At 35.0% G+C, this 9418-nt stretch overlaps 1 non-coding gene across 1 annotated transcript; it reads right to left on the reverse strand.

Annotated features, from left to right (window-relative positions):
* Positions 1 to 7969: 7969 nt before the first annotated feature.
* LOC135278157 (U7 small nuclear RNA) lies at positions 7970 to 8031 on the reverse strand. The gene has a single exon (XR_010345711.1). It is a non-coding gene; the product is annotated as a U7 small nuclear RNA (small nuclear RNA).
* Positions 8032 to 9418: the final 1387 nt, after the last annotated feature.

Consider the following 9418-nt stretch of genomic DNA (forward strand, 5'->3'; position numbering starts at 1 on the left):
CAATGGTGGTACTTAGAAATCCTGGCTAAGATCTTTTTTGGGGGAACAATACTGAATATTTTAAAGGTTGATACAACAAGCTGTAAAGTATGTGTTGTAGGTCTAGCCCTGGTTTCTCACTGCTGGTTTGTGACAGAAGTGTGGTCCTACTGTGGAGCCTAAGTGTAAAGGCCTACAGAAGGAGATCCAAAGACAAATGACAGAGCCTCTCAGTATTTGACTCTATCCTTGAGTTGATATGGCACCAGGTAGAAATCTTCTCTAATTTCCCCCAACAAGAGAAGGAATATTACTTAGAAATATATCTGGGAGTACTCTTAGAAAGAATGCCAGTGATCTGAGATCTTCTGAAGCTCAGCCCAGGACTATTCTCTTGGCAAGAAAAGGAGAGTTTGATCCATCAATTTTGTTCTAGAAGTTCAGGGGTGAGGGTGGAGGAATAGTAGTTTGGGGTGTGGAGGTCTGATTTGAGGGGAAAAAATAACTTTTCCATTATTCCTCTGTCTGAATATTCAAAGTCTGGAACACATCAAAAGCATTTAAAAATAAAATGGATTGTTATACTTATCTGTCATCCCAATGCAGTTTCCATATTATTTAAAATAGCAAGTTATCTTTGGGTGACATTAGCCTTAGTTATGTGAATTGCAGTTTTCTTTATGATGTCAGGGCTTAACTATTTAGTAAGTAGGAGGAAAATGATATAACAGAATACACCTTAATAGGAAGAAAATCAGTTGAACTGAATAAACTAATGTTTACATTCCCTCAGTCTCTATTTTTCATGTAATATTACTCCCATGCTATTAGAGACTCAGCCAAAAACTGAATTTTATTCTTTTTGGCCCTGTGATTTCCTTTCAGTAAGAAATGTTCAGGCTAAGACACATTACTAAGTGCAAATAAATTCAGCTAGCATTTGCCTGGCTGATTCTCAAAGAGGATCAGGAAAGGAAATGGAGAACACCAATGATAAACTATCCAACGGAGCATTTTGAAATTGGCAACGTTGCAAGAATAGTATTTTATGGTGACTCAAATACATAATATGTTTTATAGAATGTTCAGAAGAAAAATAAGATGATCAAACCAGTCTTTTAGGTATAGATGAAATGGCAAGGGATTTATTTGATACATAGTAAATATTTGAAAATGATTTCAATTTATTTCAAGAAGAGTACAGATAAGATTTGTTGAGGAAAAGCTCTTTATAAGGCACATTAAAATATTTGGAGTTATATTAGATTTCATTTGTGATGTAAGAAAAAATACATAATATCTCTTTCGTATTTTAAGGAGTTATTTAATATCAGTAGGTCGACTGCTGCTCTAGTGTCTCACAATTGTCAAACTTGTCTTATATGGGGATTGCATGTGCTTTATTAAATGACTTGTTAATATTATCCTCCCTCAAAAAGGATTTGTGCTGAGAAATGACTGCCACTATGAGTGAACTAGAAGACACCAGTCCTGAAATTCTGCTATTCATTAGTACTACGAGGCTTGCATTAGAATAAGCATGCTAAGAAAAAGTAACAATTTCAAATTTCATATTTCTCATACATGTGGAAAAAATAAAATCCAAGCCTGAATATCAAATAAACTTAGTGGAGGGAAGTTTTAGAATGACCAGTATTTTTATTTGTTTTGATTTTTAATTTCATGTGGCTTTTCCACTTTGTTTTGTTCTGTTTACATTCTTTAGGTCTTCTGCCAATCACAATACTAGAGTCCCAAATAAGCTGACACGATTTCCAGGTTGCCCAAATAAGGAAATAGTGAGATGCTTAAATAATTTGATTAGTGTAATTTATTTTCCATATCAAATAACTTAGGTCAAGTTAAGGAAATTTCACAAGCATGAACTACTAGAATTTTAGAAGTAGTGAATACAGTGAACCACCAAAGCTCAAGGATCTGTTTTAACCTCAGAAGTAATTCTATCTTGATAATTAATCAATGACATAGTTAAGAATTCAGGAGAAAATAGCTTATTTTGCCAGGATTGTCTGTAGATGCTTAAATTCAAATATATGGAAAAAGCAAATGACCCAAAGACAGTAGTCTTCAAGAGCTTCATTGGAATTCACAGAAATATTTCCTTTAAACAGTGTTGTATTTGGGCTATCTCACCTTGGAATTTGAGTTGATGAAGAAATGATGAGTTTAACTGTTCTCCTGGTTTATCTGAGTCCTTTGAAGTTTACAAACTAGAAAGAAACAATGTGACATGGTACTGGACCCAAAAGTTTACTCTTTTCTCCGTTTGATGCGACTTAGCTTGTTTTCAGGAAGAGTGATCTTGGATATAAAGAGCCTATCTTCATGTCAGGTATTGTGAGCTACTCGCTTCATGACTTTCCAAGTCTTTTAACATTTTCTGTTTTCTTTTTATAACTAAATTATTACCATCCCAGTTATACAAATTGGTTAAACACGGCCCAGCAGTGCTATCTGGACATTTTTTACACTTGCAAATGAAAAACTCATTGTTAATGAATCAATATCATGACTGCATCAATGGCTTTGAAGTCTTAGAAGAAAATCACAGGCTATGGATTGGGTTGCCCTAAGGTTTGAATAATGTACCCTATGGAATCACTAATTGTGTGGGGAATATTTGCTGAATGAAATAATGATTGAACAAATCTTGTCTACAGAAGTAAATCCAACCATAGATACCAGAGTTTCAAGGAAACATACTCACCTGAAGGTCAATGTCTTTTTTAGACAAAATGCCAATTAGAAGTGAACTTGGGTTTCCATTAGTAGAGAACTTTATGTAAGTTAAGGCATTATCTCCTTAAGATCCTATTAACATACATATTAGAGATAACAGACTTAGTTTATTTCTTATGTATGCTTACTTTTTTAATGTTGCAAGTAGGAAAAAGTAAATGAGGTATTACAAGGGGTCGATCATTCTAATGCCTGGGTTTTGATAACATATGTTGTATGTTCAACTGGATTCTTAAAGGTCATATAAGAGCTATATAGGACTTCTTATTTCTCTTAAAACAACCATTTATTTTTTCATAGAAAATTTCTAGCTTTAAATACTATACATATACCAGTCAAGATTTGTGTGCAAAGAATCCCAGATGAATGTAATTATGCCTTGATTTTATCATTCTTACTAATGGAATACTAAGAAAATCTGTTAAGTAGAAAGATTTAGTAAAAGATTTCACAGTATGATAGCTACAGTAAAGCTGACTTTTTAAATGTGAAGAAACTATTCTAGTAGATGGCTAAAAATAAGTAGAAAAGTCTTAGTACACTCTATTCTGCCAGCTCTGCAAAATAGCATATCATTCTGGCTTGGAGTCTTAAAAAAAAACAAAAAAAAAAAAAAAAAAAAACTGGGTTATTCTTAAAGAATATAAACTTTGGAAAAGTTGAATTCAGTAAAATTTAGTTCAAAATACTTAAATACGTACTATATTTATCTTTATGTATATCTAGTTTCAAAGTTTAGTCCTACTGCTTATTGTCAGTGTGACAACAATGAGTTTGGCAAAGCCTTAAGAACATTTTTGCTGATAACTTACTTTTCTCCTCTTTCTCTATCACATTCAGGATATATTGCAAATTTCATTATGGCACAATCCAGGTTAAATTCAGAGTACATGGTGTAGAATTATTTGATACCCTATAATGACCAGTATTTTGAGCAGCCCATATTCCCTATAATATAGCCTTAGTATCTGAGATTATGGTATTTAGCATCCTGGAACATCACCATGCCCTGTGGACAAGAACCCTTGACTGGAAAGAATCCCTGCTTCCTACCTCTTGTGACTCAGGTTTTTACTTTTCCATATGCCTCTGTTCCACGAGTTCTTTCTTTACCAATCTCTATTTGAAACCATCTCTGCCACCATGGTTGTCCTCTATTGGTCTGTTGAACTGAGTAGTCATCTTGATTTGAGAACCGAACAAATTCTTTTCAACTAGGTTAGAATTTTTTTTCCAAATTTAAGTGTAGGGGGTACATGTGCAGATTTGTTACATGGGTAAATTGTGTGTCGCAGGTTTGGTGTATGGATTATTTTGTAGCCCAGTTAATGAGCATAGTACCCAATAGGTAATTTCTCAGTCCTTACCCTCCTCCCACCTTCCACCCTTAAGCAGGCCCTTGTGTCTATTGTTTCCTTCTTTGTGTCCAGGTGTACTCAAGCTTTAGCTTCCACTTATAAGTGAGAACATGTGATATTTGGCTTTCTGTTCCTACATTAATTCACGTAGGATAATGGCCTGCAGCTCCATTCATGTTGCTTCAAAGGACATGATTTCATTCTTTTTATGGCTGCATAGTATTCCATGGTGTACATGTACCACATTTTCTTTATGCAGTCCACCATTGATTGGCATCTGGGTTGATTCCATGTCTTTGCTATTGTGAATAGTGCTACAATGAACATATATGTACATGTGTTTTTATGGTAGGATGATTTTTATTCCTTTGGGTATATACCCAGTAATGAAAATGCTGGGTCGAATGGTAGTTCTGTTTTAAGTTCTTTGAGAAATCTCCAAACTGCTTTTCACAGTGGCTGAACTAATTTACATTCCAAGGAGCAGCATAAAAACATTTCCTTTTCTCTACAACCTCACCAGCATCTGTTATTTTTTGACTTCTTAATATTAGCTGTTCTGACTGATGTGAGATAGTATCTCATTGTGGTTTTTGCATTTCTCTAATCATTAGTGATGTTAAGCATTTTTTCTTATGCTTGTTGGATGCATATATGTCCCCTTTGAGAAGTAACTGTTTATGTCCTTTGCCCATTTTTTAATGAGGTTGTTTGGTTTTTTGCATGTTAATTTAAGTTCCTCATAGATTCTGGAAATTTAACCTTTGTTCGATGCATAGTTTGCAAATATTTTCTCCCATTCTGTAAGTTGTATGTTTAATCTGTTGATAGTTTCTTTTGCTGTGCAGAAGCTCTTTAGTTTAATTAGGTCCCATTGCAATTTTTGTTTTTTTTGCAATTGTTTTTGGAGTTTTTGTCATGAAACCTTTGCCAGCTCCAATGCCCCAAATGGTATTTACTAGGTTATCTTCCAGGATTTCTATAATTTTAGGTATTACACTTAAGTCTTTAATCAATCTTGAGTTGATTTTTGTATATGGCGAAAGAAAAGAGTCCATTTTCAATATTTTGCATATGGCAAGCCAATTATCCCAGCACCATGTATTAAATAGGGAGTACTTTCCCATCGCTTGTTACTGTTGAGTTTGTTGAAGATCAGATTCTTAAAAGTGTATGGCTTTATTTCTGGGTTCTTGAATCTGTTTCATTGGTCTATGTGTCTGTTTTTGTACCAGTACCATGATATTTTGGTTACTGTAGCCTTGTAGTATAGTTTGAAGTTGGGTGTGATGCCTCCAGCATTGTTCTTTTTGCTTAGAATTGCTTGGGCTATTTGGGCTCTTTTTCCTTCCACATGAATTTCAGACTAGTTTTTTTTTTTAACTTTGTGAAAAGTGTCATTGGTAGTTTAATAGGAATAGCATCAAACCTGTAAATTGCTTTGGGCAGTATGGCCATTTTAATAATATTGATTATTCCTATCCATGAGCATGGAATGTTTTTTTATTTGTGTCATCTCTGATTACTTTGAGCAGTGCTTTGTAATTTTCATTGTAGAGATCTTTCACCTTCCTGGTTAGCTGTATTCCTAGGTATTTTACTCGTTTTTGTGTGTGTGGCTATTACTAATGGTATTGTGTTCTTTATTTAGCTCTCAGCTTAGACATTATCAGTGTACAGATATGCTACTGATTTTTGTACACTGATTTTGTATCCTGAAACTTTGCTGAAGCTGCTTATCAGATCTAAGAGCCTTTGGGCAGAGGCTATGAGGATTTTGAGGCATAGAATCATATCATCTGCAAAAAGAGATAGTTTGACTTCCTTCCTACTTGGATGCCTTTTATTTCTTTCTCTTGCCTGATTGCTCTGGCTAGGACTTCCAGTACTATATAAAATAGGAGTGGTGAGAGTGGGCATCCTTGTCTTGTTCTGATTTTCAAGGGGAATGCTTCTAGTTTTTGCCTGTTCAGTACGATTTTGGCTGTGGGTTTGCCATAGATAGCCCTTGTTATTTTGAGGGATGTCCCTTTGATGCCTAGTTTGCAGAAGGTTTTTAATATGAAGGGTTGTTGAATTTTATTGAAAGCCTTTTCTGTGCCTATTGAAATGATCATATGGTTTTTGGTTTTAGTTCTGTTTACGTGATGAATCACATTTATGAATTTGCATATGTTGAAGCATAGGTTGGTATTATTGAGAGGTTCTTTACAAGCAAATAAAGGAAAAATATGGCAACTCTCCTCATATTGATCATCATCTCTATCTCTCCAGTATATGTTGCTTCTTTTTGTATTGGCAAATTTGCCCCAATTTCAAAAGTGCGCATGTAACCCAGGGTGGGACAACTCTCTCTGACTGATTCAGGAGGAGACACAGAACTCAAGCTAGACTGCACAAGTGCTTCCTAGAATTTTATATCTAGAGCTTTTGAGAAAGAACATCTTTCATCTCTGGGGATGGAAATATTAGAGTATGAGGCTGCCATTTGGTCATAATCTCCTTCTGGTGGGTACAAAAAGGAAAAAAATCCATCTGTAGAAATAGAGTAGGAAACCAAGTAGAAAATGCAGAAAGAGAGAGAGAACTCTGAATGATTTAAAGCCCAAGGCTAGCTCTTCCACCATCCTTCTGTGAGACAATAGATTTCTCCTTTTACCTTAAGCTTGTTTGAGACTGTTTCTGTTATATGCAACTGAAAGTATTGACCAATAACCATATACTCTTCAGATAGAAAACCTTTGAAATAGAAAAGACTACAAAGCATCTTTATGTGAGAATAACAAAAATCTGCCTATGTGCTAACTTGAAAATTATATTTACCAGGTTTATAAGTTTTTTGTTTCATTTTAATCTCTCTAATTCACTTAGACTTGGATATTTAACCAGACCACTCAGTGTTTAGTTAATGATTGACTTGGGTTGTTTATTTTAGTATGTGTGTGGAGAGAGTCTCAATACATTGCAGCAGATCTTTTTATTCATTTATTTTTTTCAACAAACGTTGAAACGTATTCAGTAAGCATTGATTGACAGACCTGCTGTGTCATGATCAATGTCCTATGCACTACAGTTGCAGATAAGAACAGCACAGTCTCAGAGCTCACTGTAGTAAGGAAAGGACACCTGGGGAGGATTACAGGCACTCTGAGGAAAATAGAGCTAGTATTCTGGAAGGGCAGAGAAGTCGGGGAAGACTTTATATAGGTAATAACCTTTGAAACGTGTCTTAAAGAATGAGTGGAAAGTTTCCTGCAGTGCCTTTCCTCACTTGTCAATTTCTTAACTTTCTCATATCTGCCTTTGAAAGTAAAGGCACTTACAACATTAAATGATAACCCTAGTGCCAATAACTGGAGTTAAGAAAATTTTGGCTTAAATCCCAAGAACAGGTGAGAAAGACTAATGCTGTAAAACAGATTTTATAATACAAAAATTGGCACCAGATAAAACAATATGAAAAGCAAGATGAACAGAGAAAAGGTCTGTTTTGTATTACTGGGTAGAATTTAAACTTTTTTGTTCCAGACCACTTTTTAAACATTATTAATAATTCTGAAAGTTTTGCATAAGTCCAGGAATATTGCCAGCATTTCAGGGCATGAAACTATGAATCTCTTTACTATAGATTTTTTAAATCATATCAGATCTGAAATTAACTTTCCATAGACTGCTCGAATTAATGATTAGTAATTCATATTTGATTGACGAAAGGCAAGTTCTCAGATGATAGTATTGTTTTCAAGTGCTAGCTTTTCCCAAAGAAATAATCATTCACATATTATCAAAACTGAACTAGTAATAAAAATAATCTTTAATTGGGAGTTTTAGAATTTGTATTTTGATTGCTTCTCAGCCTCTCCCTACACAGAGAGGGTTTCTGGTTAAAAACCCAGAAGACCTGCTAGACAACTCTAAAAGAACTGCAGCACTTTGTTTCTTTTAAATTCAGAAAAATATATACACACTCAAGTGAATATTATTACCTTCAATTTCTTTTATTGGATTCTACTTTCTATGGAACTGAATTTAAATAATTTCATTTGAGTATGTGTAATATTTCTTAGGTGTATATCTTTATTAAATGAAGTCTAGATTTTAAAGTGACTTGGGGGGTCAGGGTGGGCATGGGCACAGTGGCTCATGCCTATAATCCCAGCACTTTGGGAGGCCAAGGTGACCAGATCATTTTAGCCCAAAAGTTCAAGACCCACCTGGACAACCTGGTGAAACCTCATCTCTACTAAAAATGCAAAAATTAGCCTGGCATGGTGGTGCCCACTGTGGTCCCACCTCCTCAGGAGGCTAAGGTGAAAGGATTGCTTGATCCCATGAGGTCAAGGCAGCCTCCAGAGATCGAGTTCATAGGGATCATATGAGCTGTAATCACACCACTTCACTCCAGCCTAGGCAATAGAGCAAGATCCATCTCAAAAAATAAATACATAAAAATAAAGTGACTTGGGTGTCTGCTAATTACTAACATTGTTCATATATTCATGTTTTTTTCATTGCCAAAGACAGGATAGTTACCATGGCTTGTTGCATGAGTTTCCAGAGAAATTCTGCATGAATAAACTATGTTATGACATCATGTGGATTAAGAATGGGAAGAAAGTGATTAGAATGGAACTGGATACTATTCAGACACACCAAAAAGGTAGAAGATGTACTGTAGAGGGGTGATGGAAAAGCAATACAGGTAAGCAAAATAAATAACAGAATAATCACAGCACACATTTGTACTTATATACGAATGCATAAAGAAAATCTAGGCCCTAGAAATTACTCTATTTTCATGGACAAAGGTAGCAAAAGAAGTCCTGAGATTATGTCAGCTACTCGTAAAATAGAAATGCTCACTTTCCAGTATCACCAACTTATTTTGTGATGCAAACCTGCATTTTAGTAAAGCATTCTGCATGATACTGATTTTGTCTGAATTCATTGTGACTATCTTTTCACGTACTATAAATCACACAGATACGCCAAAAGAATTTGCATGAGTGCAGCAGATTCTGTTCATGCTCATTTCCCACCCAGTCTCATATTATCTCTCTTTTCCACACTAACTACTTATTTTCTGGAACATCCAGTTCACTGTTAAAAGTTTGTGTAAGGTCAGCAGTTCTGCCAGCAAGTGGTTAAGGCCAGCATGACCTTGCCCTGTTTCCTCCATCACAGAATTACATGGCGTATTTGGCAGACGGCTAAACTAAATAATGTAACATATACATATTTTTCTAATTGTCTACTGTCTGTAGACAAATTGCTGAAATTTTGATTCATTGGGTAATCTTCCATCAAGATTAAACTGAAAC

Source organism: Aotus nancymaae, unplaced genomic scaffold, assembly GCF_030222135.1.
Source record: "Aotus nancymaae isolate 86718 unplaced genomic scaffold, 86718_ANA_hifiasm-v0.15.2.pri h1tg000036l, whole genome shotgun sequence".
Taxonomy (NCBI): Eukaryota; Metazoa; Chordata; class Mammalia; order Primates; family Aotidae; genus Aotus; species Aotus nancymaae.